Source organism: Scylla paramamosain, chromosome 31 (assembly GCF_035594125.1).
Source record: "Scylla paramamosain isolate STU-SP2022 chromosome 31, ASM3559412v1, whole genome shotgun sequence".
Lineage (NCBI taxonomy): Eukaryota > Metazoa > Arthropoda > Malacostraca > Decapoda > Portunidae > Scylla > Scylla paramamosain.
In genome coordinates this window covers 5,302,153-5,314,656 of record NC_087181.1, presented here as the reverse complement: position 1 = coordinate 5,314,656, position 12,504 = coordinate 5,302,153, and the positions used below count along the sequence as shown (strand labels likewise).

The following is a 12,504-nucleotide window of genomic DNA, read 5'->3' as shown; positions in this document are numbered from 1 at the left end:
AGGGGTGGCCACGACAGAAAAGCCTCCACCTCTCCTTATCCATACACTCCCCAGTACTCAGCTCAAGTCTCCTGCTCTGCTTTCACCTTTCACACAAGTACTCCATAACTCTATACTTCCATCTCAGTGTCCTTTCTATCTTGTAATGGCCCTCCACTTCACTACTATACATCTTCACAAGCTGTTCATGCTTCATTCTTTCAACATGTCCAAGCCACCTCAATGTACTTCTTTTCATCCATTCCACTACTTTACATCTGACTGACCAACCATTTCTATCCATCCATATCACATCACTCAGTCAATATTTTCAGGAACTCCTAGAGTAAAACTTATGCAAAACACTGTCAGGAAGCTGAGGAGGCAAGTTATCACTCTGGGGAGGCATCAAGAAAACACCTCAGCAGGTAATTACCAAATTTGCTGAGTACCTTGATCCCAAGATAGTTGACTTTTTTTAAAGGAGAGTGGTGTTACATGTAAGAGTGGAAGAATATATGGTGAACAAGAGAGGATATTTGATCTAGCAACATACTATCACAGCCCTAAAACTTACAGATTTCTTTCTTCAATATTTAAACTTCCATCACTTTCAACATTAAACATTACATTCATGGTTATGAAACATTTCCATAAATGTTGGCTGGAGTAAACCATCTCTAGCAGCCCTAGAAATGTGAGCATGGGACTTGCCAAAGGGACTCTTTGTGGCAATGCATTTGATGCAATGAGTGTAAAAGAATCTCTTCATTTTGACAAGGTGTCAGATCATTTTTGGAAAGGACTTTGGAGAGCATGGCACAAATATGAAACAGGCTAACCATGCACTTGTGTTTATGGTTAAGGGGTTGGTAAAAAGATGGAAGACGGTTTTTGGACATTTCTTTTATGCAGGAAGAATTAATACCACCAAATTAAGGGAACTGTATGAAACAACAATTTAAAAAATTCAGGACACAGGGTTTAGAGTGATGTTCACAGTATGTGACCAAGAAGGCATGCATCAGTTCCTGTTTCACTGCCTTGGCATGACTAGAGAATATCCTTCTTCTGAAGCCAATGGGGAGATGGTACATTTCTTTTATGATTCCCTACATCTGTTGAAAAGCCTGAGGAACACTCTTCTTAAGTATGATATTAACATTGGGAGGGCTGTCATTTCATGGGACCACATAAGAAATTTTTTTGGAAAAGATCATGAACAGAAAATTATACTTGCACCAGAATTAACTACTAAACATATATGTGAAGAAGGCTTTTCAAAGATGAGGGTCAATCTAGCTGCTCAGGTAATGAGTCATACTGTAGCAGCAGGCATCTATGCATTCAGTTGCAGGCCTGCTGCCACAGGCAGTTGTCCATACAGCAAATTTTGTACACAAGGTGGATAGATTGTTTGATTGTTTTAAAAGCTCTGTTGCATATCATTTCAAGGATGTTCTTAGGAGGATCAATTTAAAGTCTTGCCATGTTCAGTTCATAAGGGAGATTACTTCATATATAAATTTACTTCAAGTATGTGCTCCACCTCATGTATGGATCCACTGCATCAATGGGTAACTCATTAACTCAGCATCACTCCAGGCACTGTGGCAAGATGTCCGGAGGTACAAAGTGAAATACCTTCTTGGCCACAGGCTTAATCAAGACTGTTTGGAAAATTTGTTGGCTAAGCTGATGAATAAATTAGAGAATTGTGACCAGCCTACTATATATAATTTCACAAAAGGCCTCAAGTCCATGCCAGACACTATCACCTCTGTTGTGCACTCAGCACACAGACAAGTCTCTGATTACTGTTTCCATATCAGAAACCCTTCTCTGCTTGCAGAGCACATAACAGAGGTGACAGTGTCTGGCATAGAGGCATACATTCCTCACTCTATCTCTCAAACTAAACTTTCCAAACCTTGGTTTGAAAAGCCTGTTCTCCTGCTATACATGATGAGAGGTGCCCACAAAGGGTACTTGAGCCTTCCATTACCTTAATCTCATGTGCTTTATATTTCTGCCTGGTATCATGCCAGGTTTTTTGTCCTCCAACTAGCCAAAAACTCCTTCATTAATAGTAAGTGTCAAAATCTTTCAAGATCTAACTCTCCTCGTGACTTCTGGCACCCAGCCAAGAACATCTCCAATAACTTAGCTTCTTCATCTTTCCCTCCTTTATTTCAACCTGATGGTACCACTGCCATCTCATCTATTTCTAAAGCTGAACTCTTCTCTCAAACCTTTGCTAAAAACTCTAACTTGGATGATTCAGGGCTTTTCCTCCCTCTCCTCTACCCTCTGACTATTTCATGCTACCAATTAAAATCCTTCACAGTGATGTTTTCCATGCCCTCACTGGCCTAAACCCTTGGAAGGCTTATGGACCTTATGGGATCCCTCTTATTGTTCTCTGAAACTCTGTGCCTCAGTCCCTGCACCTTGCCAAGTCAAATTCTTTCAACTCTGTCTATCAACATCTACCTTTCCTTCTTGTTGGAAGTTTGCCTACATTCAGCCTGTTCCTAAAAAGGTTGACTGTTCTAATCCCTCAAACTACTCTGCTATTGCTTTAATTTCCTGCCTATCTAAAGGTTTTAATCTATCCTCAACAGGAAGATTCTTAAACATACATCACTTCACAACCTTCTGTCTGATTGCCAGTATCGGTTCCACCAAGGCCACTCTACTGGTGATCTGGCTTTCCTTACTGAGTCTTGGTCATCCTCTTTTAGAGATTTTGGTGAAACTTTTGCTGTTGCTTTAGACATATCAAAAGCTTTTGATAGAGTCTGGCACAAAGTTTTGATTTTGCAAATTACCCTCCTTCGGTTTCTATCCTTCTTTCTGTAACTTCATCTGGAGTTTCCTTTCTGACCATTCTATTGCTGTTATGGTAGACGGTTGCTGTTCTTCTAAATTTATTAATGGTGGTGTTCCTCAGGGTTCTGTCCTGTCACCCATTCTCTTCCTATTATTCATCAATGATCTTCTAAACCAAACTTGTTGTCCTATCCACTCCTACACTGATGATACCATGCTGCACTTTTCTATGTCTTTTTCATAGACATCCAACCCTTCAGGAAGTAAACAGTTCAAGCAGGGAAGCCACAGAATCCCTAACTTCTGATCTCTCCAAAATTTCTGATTGGGGCAGAGCAAACTTAGTATTGTTCAATCCCTCAAAAACTCAATTCCTCCATCTATCAACTGGACACAACCTTCCAGACAACTATCCCTCTTCTTCAATGACATCCAACTGTCCCCCTCTCCTACACTGAACATCCTCAGTCTGCCCTTTACTTATAATCTAAACTGGAGATTTCACATCTCATCTCTAGCTAAAACAGCTTTTATAAGTTAGGCATTCTGAGTCGTCTCTGCCAGTTTTTCTCCCCCTCCCTCCTCCAAGCTGCTAACTCTGTATAGGGGTCTTATCTGCCCATGTACAGGGTATGCTTTACATATACTGGGAGGGGAGGGTGCACTCATACTGCTATTTTAGACAGGGTGGAATCAAAAGCTTTTCATCTTATCAACTCTCCTCTAACTAACTGTCTTCAGCCTCTTTTTCATCGCTGCAGTATTGCATCTCTTGGTATCTTCTACCGCTATTTTCATGCTAACTGCTCTTCTGTTCTTGCTAACTGCATGCATCCCCTCCTTCCACAGCCTCACTGCACAAGACTTTCTTCTTTCTCTCATCCCTATTCTGTCCATCTCTCTAATGCAAAAGTTAACCAATATTCTCAATCATTCATCCCTTTCTTTTTCTTTAGAAGCCTTCCACCACTAGTTCCCAGCCAAGAGCATCACAGTGCACCTGTCTGATGCCCCCTGGATGGCACTCCGCATTAAAAGGTCAGCGGACCTGGGCATTCCACTCCTGCCCGGTCCTATACAGAAAGCTAAGAAACAGAATGATCAGGGAGATTAAGGCTGCCAAGGCAAGCTATTATCCGGACAAGATACATCATCTCAAGCTGGCCAACAACACACAGTGGTATGCTAGGATCAAAGCTTTGTGTGGCCTACAAAAGCACACTTCATCTCTTCCTTGCACCTCACACCTTCCTGCTAATCTCACAGCTCTGGAGATTAATGATCACTTTGCCGCTATCTGTCAGACCTTTCCTTCCCTCCACACCACTCCGCTTCCTGCCTATCTTCCTGCTTCCTCCCCTCCCCCCACTGTCCAGGTGATGGATGTTTTAAAGAGAATACTTAAATTTAAACCAAGATCCACCACACCCACTGACCTTCCCATAAAAATTTACATGGAGTTTTCTACAGAGCTAGCAACACTGCTATGCTCTATAATAAATGCCTCTCTCCCAGCACTCTTGCCCCACAGACTGGAAGACATCTTACATCACCCCCATCCCCAAAACTTCCAGTCCACAGTCACTCAATGACCTCAGGCCAGTCTCTATCACCCCCATTCCTAGCCTTATTTGTGAAGATTTTGTGTATGACTGGACCTACACCAATATCTGTAATACCGTAGATATCAAACAGTTTGGAAATATTAAAGCCACCTCCACCTCCCATTACATGACCACCTTCCTTGAATTCATTCACAGCCACCTTGACAAGTGAAACCTCTCTAGCTGTTGCTTTTGTGAACTTCAAAAAAGCCTTTGATCTTGTTGATCACACTGTTGTCATCAGCACGGCAATAAGTCTGGGTCTCCCTCCTAACCTGGTAGTGTGGCTAGCCGACTTCCTCACAGGGAGGAGTCAGGCCGTTCGCTATCAGGGCTCTGTCTCTAATTTCCAACAGCTGACATGTGGGGTCCCCCAAAGGACCAAGATGGGTCCACTATGCTTCCTCTTCCTAATCAACAATGCCCTCACTGACACCCTCTATCACTGGATGTATGTGGACAACTGCACCGTGGGTGTCCCAGTCTCCCACAAGAACCCGGACTACTCGCCACTGCAAGTAGTTTTGGAGCGACTACAGGCATGGACAGAGGAGAGCAGGATGACCATCAACCACAGTAAAATTGTGGTGATGCATTTCTGTACCTCCTCTGTACCAGTGCCCTCTCCCCAGCTCACAGTGGGCCCTTACCCCCTCCAGGTAGTCCGATGTGCCAAACTTCTTGGAGTCATGGTGGATGACCAGCTGACCTGGATGCAACATGTCGCCAGCACCTTAAGATTCACTACCTACAGGCTGCACAGTCATGCTGCGCAGACTCAGGTCACTGGGGAAGCTGACAGATGAGTTAAGGGGAGTGTACCTCACCTTCATCCTCCCCAAACTTATGTATGCCTCCCCAGCATGGTCCTCCTCCCTTACACACACTCAACAGCTCCAGCTGGAGAGTGTGCAGAAAAGGGCATGCAGGGTCATCCTTGTCCCTGCCTACACCACCTATGATGAAGCCCTGACCACCCTGAGTCTGTCCAGACTATCCGCCAGGCACCGAGAGGCCTGGATAAATTTGGAAGGGGACTACTATGTCATTCACGCCTCCAATACATGCTGCCGCCTGATGTGCCTTGCCCGGTCTGTGCCACAAGACACCACAACCAAATAACGCCCCTAAAGGCACCACGCACAGACCGGTACAGGCTCAGCGCGATTCTCACCATGGTGCGAGCCATCAATAAATAGTATTTCGTTTCTAGATTAGACTTAGCTTTAGGATTAATGTTAACCCTTTCCTTCCGGCGCTTAAATTATTTTCTCGTTTTGTATGACGGCTAAAAATGGTAAACCTAGAAATTGTCAGAAAATTGTTTGAATACTAATAATTATTTTCTCTTTGTTATTCTGAATACAATGATATACTTTGTAGCTCGATGTGACCTCTGAAAGTTGAGTTTATGCCTTATAAAGGATTCCTCCTCCTCCTGCTGTGTGATCCGTCATCCAGAAACAGCCCGGAGAGCGATGACGCCGCGCGCAAACACTCTCTCTCTCTCTCTCTCTCTCTCTCTCTCTCTCTCTCTCTCTCTCTCATCTTGGAGGGGAAATTGTACACTTCCAATGAGAGAGAGAGAGAGAGAGAGAGAGAGAGAGAGAGAGAGAGAGAGAGAGAGAGAGAGAGAGAGAGAGAGAGAGAGAGAGAGAGAGAGAGAGAGAGAGAGAGAGAGAGAGAGAGAGATTTCATCCCTTTTCACATCGTTTCAGGCAAATAACATTCTCTCTCTTTCTCTCTCTCTCTCTGACAAGTTACCTTCTACCATTTTATTATAAAATCGAAGATAATGAAAAAATTAACATGAAAGAATGATAGGTATCATCTCTCTGTTCTGATAAAACAGGTGGATCCTGTAAATCATTTTCCGAGTCCTCACCAATGTCTTTGCTTTCTTCAGCTTCTTCTTCTAAATATTCACTGTCACTGTCTTCAAACTCAGAAGCACTGCTAAATACATATGTTGTGTCCTGCTCCATGGTGAGTTATGATCTGAGATCCTTGGCTCTTATCAGGATGTCTCTTCACACTTATCATGGTGCTTTCCACCCGGCGAGTGCTTTCCACCCGGCGGGTCGCTGGGGTTGCCAAGTGTCGCCCGGAGAAAGGGAAAATAGCTTAGTTACTGCTAAATTTCCATAGCTAGTGACAACATTACATGTGGAAACATGCCAGACACTTCCACTCACACCATCTGACTCGAGAAACCGTGCTTGGACCTCAAAATTGAGGCGCGAAAATTCTTGATTACCGGTATGATCGCCGTCGCTACGGACGCATTTTTGCAATCGTATATATACGATTGCCGGAAGGAAAGGGTTAAGTATTTCCCCACCCCCTCTGTACATTTTCAGTTTGTGAACTGCCTTAATAATAAACCGTTTATTATTATTATTATTATTTCTCTGGTAAACTCTGGAACTCCCTGCCTGCTTCTGTATTTCCTCCTTCCTATGACTTGAGGGAGGTTTCAAGACACTTACCCTTAAATTTTTTACAATTCCTTTGACATTATTTTAGGGACTGACATCTTGATGGGATTTTTTTTCCCCCTTTTTTTTTTTGTTTCCCTTGGCCAGTGACCCTCTTATGTAAAAAATAAATAAATAATAATCAATGATTTGTTACAAGGTCCTTCTTCATCAAGTAACTATGAGGCAGATGAGTCACAATTCTTAAACCTGACCACCTGGGAATCAGATTCTCCCTTGAACCCAGATTTTGACTCTGAGTCTGAAGCAGACAACTTTATGATGAATGATATCCAAGTAGCTAAGATGAAAGCTCTTATATATGTTGTTGGCTGGACATGCACTAAATTTTTAAAGTCATGTGTGTTAATATTGTAAGCTGAATTTGTTAGATTTAAGCAATGAATCTGATAGTCAATTTAAACTTTTTTTCTTATTTTAAAGCTGAGAGTTCTACAGCCTCTGCATTTGGAAGATTCTCTGTACTCAATGAGAATGTTATCAAATATTTCTCAGAGGTTAAGGCAGCACTCCAGTCCACCATGGAGGGAGCCATGCTGGGGAAGAGAGTTTCCCTAATGCTTTAATCAAAGTTAGCAAATCATACTTTCATTACTCCTTTGCCCTTGTGTTCCAGCCACCTCACCAAGAGCATTCATCTCTACATCTGACTGAAAATATTTTACACCTTAAAGTGGCATAATAGAGCTACTCCTAATAACAAAAATAGGAGTAACAGGAAATTAATTGAATTAAAAATAAATTACCAAACTTGTCCTTTTACAAAATGACTGTCACCAACAAGGCATGTGAATGTATTCATTTGCTTTCAGGCTTCCCATGGTAACACTGCCTTTGCTTTGGTTACATGAATGTTTTACTTGACTTGATGCTCACTTCTGTAACACTCCTTTGGTTGGCCTGTTTGATAGTCAATATTTGCTTTCTGGCTCAGTGTGACAGTATTGCTTTGCTTTGCCAAACACTGCATTTGAAATGTAACAAGCATATATTTTGTTGTGATGTCTGTCTGTCAAAATATTGTGCATATGTTATGTTTCTTCTCTGCCCAAAAGTGTAACTGCATGTATTGTAACAAGCTAGGTGATGCTAACATTCCTTGCAAACATGATTTTCTTTTCTCTCTTATGTAATGCATTCACCACCAATCTGGTTTGTTGTAGCTTTTGCTAGCTCTTCATTTACATGTAGCAAGAGACAGTGTAACAGCATTGAATATCTGCCTTTCTATGTGCTTTTATGTAATGAAACAGTTATAACTTTGTGGCATCATTATTACAGCATGGCATCTAACATATTCAGCTTTACCTTCCTCTCTGTTGCTTCATGGACAGTGCTATTATTTGGAATACAACCTCTATAGAAAAGTTTGCCTTTAGTTTGTGTTTTTTTTCTTCCATATTTTCTTATTTCATGAGAGAGCATGTCAGCTCTGCTATGTTTTTTCTTTTTTTTATAATTCTTCATAAATATGCATTTTTGTGTGTGTGTGTGCAATGCCACCTGCACTTGTATTATGCTAAAAGCTATAGAAGTATGGTGTGTATGTGTGAGTGTGTGTGTGTATTTATCTAGTTCTATTGTGCAGGGCACAAGCCAAAGCTCATTTTGTCCTGTTTCCATAACTATATTTATCCAATTTCTCTTTAACATGTGTACACTGTTTACCACAACCACCTCTTCCTTCAAATCATTCCAGATTTCAATAGTTCATTTTCATTATTTATTATTTTTATTTTACCATCATCAGCATAAGGGTTTATATAACTATTTAAATCATCTGCCATACCATTTACATATATCTGAAACACAACAGGTGCCCCACTTAAAACTTTCACAATAACTTGAATTTATGTCTCATTTTCCTCCCTTGTAAATAGTCCTCCATCCATCTCAGTGTTGCTCCCTTTAGTCTTCCTTCATTCTCTAACTTATACATAAGACTTTTGCAGGAACTTTATCAAATGCTTTTTTTGAGATACAAGTATACCACATCAACCCATCCATCCCTCTCTTCTTGCACTCCATCAATTACTCTTGCTTTTATATAAAAGCTCAGTAAATTTGTGACACAGGATCTCCCTTTCCTGAATCCAAATTGTTTTTCTGTAATTATCTTTTCATCTTCTAAATATTGCACCCATCTATCTTTAATTACTATTTCACAAAGCTTGCTTACAATACCTGTTAGTGACACTGGTCTGTAATTAAATGATTCCATTTTATTTCCCCCTTTGTATATTGGGACTATGTTAGCTCTTTCCGTTCCCTTGCTACTTTTCCTTCTTTCAATGAGCTATTGATTATATCCCATATGGGCTCTTCCATTTGTTCTCTGCATTCTTTTAATATCCATCTATTTACTTGATCTGTTCCCACAGTTTTTCTAACATCCAGCTCTTCCAGCAGTTTCTTGGTCTCTTGTCTCTTTGCTTGTATCTTCAGTATTCCCTCATTCAGTGATACCAATTTTAGTGCTACAAAATCAGTTTCCTTTGTAAACACAGATTGAAAACTCTCATTTATTAGTTCACTCATCTCCTCAGTAGTTTCAAAAATTCTTCCTTCTCTTCCTAACTTGCTTATGTCATTCCTGTTTCATTTTTCCAATTATGTATCTGTAGAAGCTCTTCCTTGCGTTTACTTACTGTCACTTTCAAAATTTCTTTCTTCTTCTCTTCTTATTATATCATATTCATTCCTCGCATTTCTGTATTCTTCCCTAGTATTTCTGTTCAGTTGTCTCATCCTTTTCCTCCATGCCCTGTCCTTTTTTCTTTTTTGCTTCTACACACCTGGCATTATACCATTCATGCTTCCTAATTTTCATTTTATAACTTGGTGCAAACTGTTGCACCCCCATCTCTACACTTGCTCAAAAAATCTCATACTTTTCTTCCACTACTTTACCTTTGAATAGCTTTCTCCAGTTAATTTTTCCATAAAAGTTACTAAGCTCTGCAAAGTTTGCCTTAGCATAGTTCTGTCTCCCATTTCTAAATTGTTCATTCCTGTGTAACACTGTTTTCTCCTGTAATACTATTTCTTATGTCACATGATCATTTCTTCCCAGTGGACTCAGACAACGTATACTTAGTCTACTTTCTGAGGTTCTGTAAACACTAAGTCCAACTGTGATGGATCTTCTTCTCCTCTGCATCTTGTAGATTCATTCACCCAATGTCTCATTGTATTCACCATCAAAGCTCTTCGCTCCATGACGTGACATTTTTTTTCACTTTCATCTCCTCCCAGTTAATTCCTTTAGTGCTGAAGTCACCTACTAAGAGCACTTTGTTACTTTTCCTTATCATTTCCTCTATACTATTTCTTGTTTCTAGTTGCATAGTTTTATATCTTTTGGTCTCCCATGAATTAGTTTTTTGGTGGTATGTACATCACAATAACTTTTCTTTTTTTCACTTTCTTTGATCTTATTCACAACACTCAAAGTTTCCACCATTCCATCACCATATTCCACTTCCTCAACAACAATATCCTCTTTTATCAATATCATCACTCCTCCTCCTGCCTTTCCTTTTCTGTCTCTCCTCCATGTGCTATATCCTTCCTTTGCAAATCTCAACTTTATTTCCTCTTTTAGTTTGATTTCCACTTTTTTTTTACGTAGAAGGGACACGTTAAATGTACCACATGTGGTTTATTGTTCTTTAGGTAGTCTTTTAGTTTCAATAGGCTCAACACTAAACCATCTATATTTGTATACATCAATTTTAAGCTTCTGCTTGGTTATCTTCCATGGCATCTTTGTGCCACCTTTTCCTCACTTTCATATCCACAACTTTCCAAATGAATCTCCACACTTGTTCTCGTGTTTTCTACTCATTTTTTGACAGGGCCTCTACTCTCAACTCTCAATTTACTTATTTGTGTTTACCTAGTTGTATAATACAGGGTTCAAGCAGGGCTCATGGTGTCTTGTCTCTATATCTATATTTATTCAGCATTTCCTTAAATTTATGCACATTTGGTGCTGTAAAAATCTTCTCATTTAGACCATTCTAGATATCCACAGTTCTATGTGAAAAACTGAACTTCTTGATGTCCCTCAAACACTGACCCTTCCTGATCTTCTTTGAGTGCCCTCTCGTCCGTCCAGCTTCATCTTCTTCCAGTAACATCAGATGCTGTTAACTATTTTATACATCAATTGCTGTTAATGCTCTCAATGCTGTTAACTATTTTATACATCATTATTAGATCTCCTCTTTCTCTTCTAACTTGCAAAGTTGGCAGTCCCATTTCCTTCAGCCTCTTTTCATACATTAGGTCTTTCAGCTCCAGTACCATACTTGTAGCTGCCCTCTGAATTCTTTCCAACTTCTTTATGTCTTTCTTCATATGCAGAGACCACACCACTGCTGCATATTCCAGTCTGGGATATTCAGCTTCTCTAACAATTTGCCAATTTCATGTTTTTACATCAAGATTTCCCATAACAACCCTGCCTCACCTCCTCATTTGGTTCTGTTAAATCCACTTCCACACTGAACATAGACCTGAAACTCTCATTCACAATTTCACTCATCTCTTCTGCTGTTTGATATATCCTTCCTTCCTTTACTATCTTGTTAATGGTCTCTCTGCTTGTCATCTTTCCATTTATATATCTGTAAAAAAGCTTGGGCTCTTCTTCACATTTCTTTACCACATCCTTTTCAAATTGTTTCTCCTCCTCTTTTCTTATTCTAACATACTCATTCCTTGCCTCCTTATACTACTCTCTATTATTTTCATTTCTTTGTTTCTTCAGTTTCTTCCAAGCTATATCCTTTCTCTTCTTAGTTTCTGCACATCTGGAGTAAAATACCAAATACGTTTGCTCCTCCTTACTTAATATACAGCTACATACTTCTGCACACCCTCATTGTACTTTTTCAGGAATGTTTTGTATTTCTCTTGCACTGTCTTGTCTTCCACAAGTCCTTTCCAATCAATATTCCCAGAGAATTTTCTTAACTCTGTAAAATTTGTCTTTGTGTGATTTAGTCACCCATTTTTATAGTACTCCTTCTGTGGCTTCCTTAGGGAAGCCACAGAATGCCAGACTTCTTATCTTTCTAAAATTTCTGATTGTGGCAGAGCAAACTTGGTATTGTTCAGTGCCTCAAAAACTCAATTCCTCCATCTATCAACTCAACACAACCTTCCACACAACTACGCCCTCTTCTTCAATGACACTCAACTGTCTCCCTCTTCTACACTGAACATCCTCGGTCTGTTCTTTACTTATAATCTGAACTGGAAATCTCTAGCTAAAACAGCTTCTATGAAGTTAGGCATTCTGAGATGTCTCCACCAGTTTTTCTCACCCCCCAAACTGTTAACTATGTACAAGGGCCTTATCCGTCCATGTATGGAGTATACTTCACATGTCTGGGGGGTTCCACTCATACCACTCTTCTAGACAGGGTGGAATCTAAAGCTTTTCGTCTCATCAATTCCTCTCCTCTAACTGTCTTCAGCCTCTCACTCATCACTACAATGTTGCATCTGTAGCTGTCTTCTAATGTTATTTTCATACTAACTGCTCTTCTGATCTTGCTAACTGCATGCCTCCCCTCCTCCCA

General features: G+C 40.3%; 1 protein-coding gene across 5 annotated transcripts in view; it reads right to left on the bottom strand.

Annotated features, from left to right (window-relative positions):
- Window positions 1-12,504, bottom strand: part of LOC135116409 (mitochondrial inner membrane protease subunit 1-like) — a 387,804-nt gene that overhangs the window by 86,996 nt on the left and 288,304 nt on the right. The gene's annotated exons all lie outside the window — the stretch shown is intronic.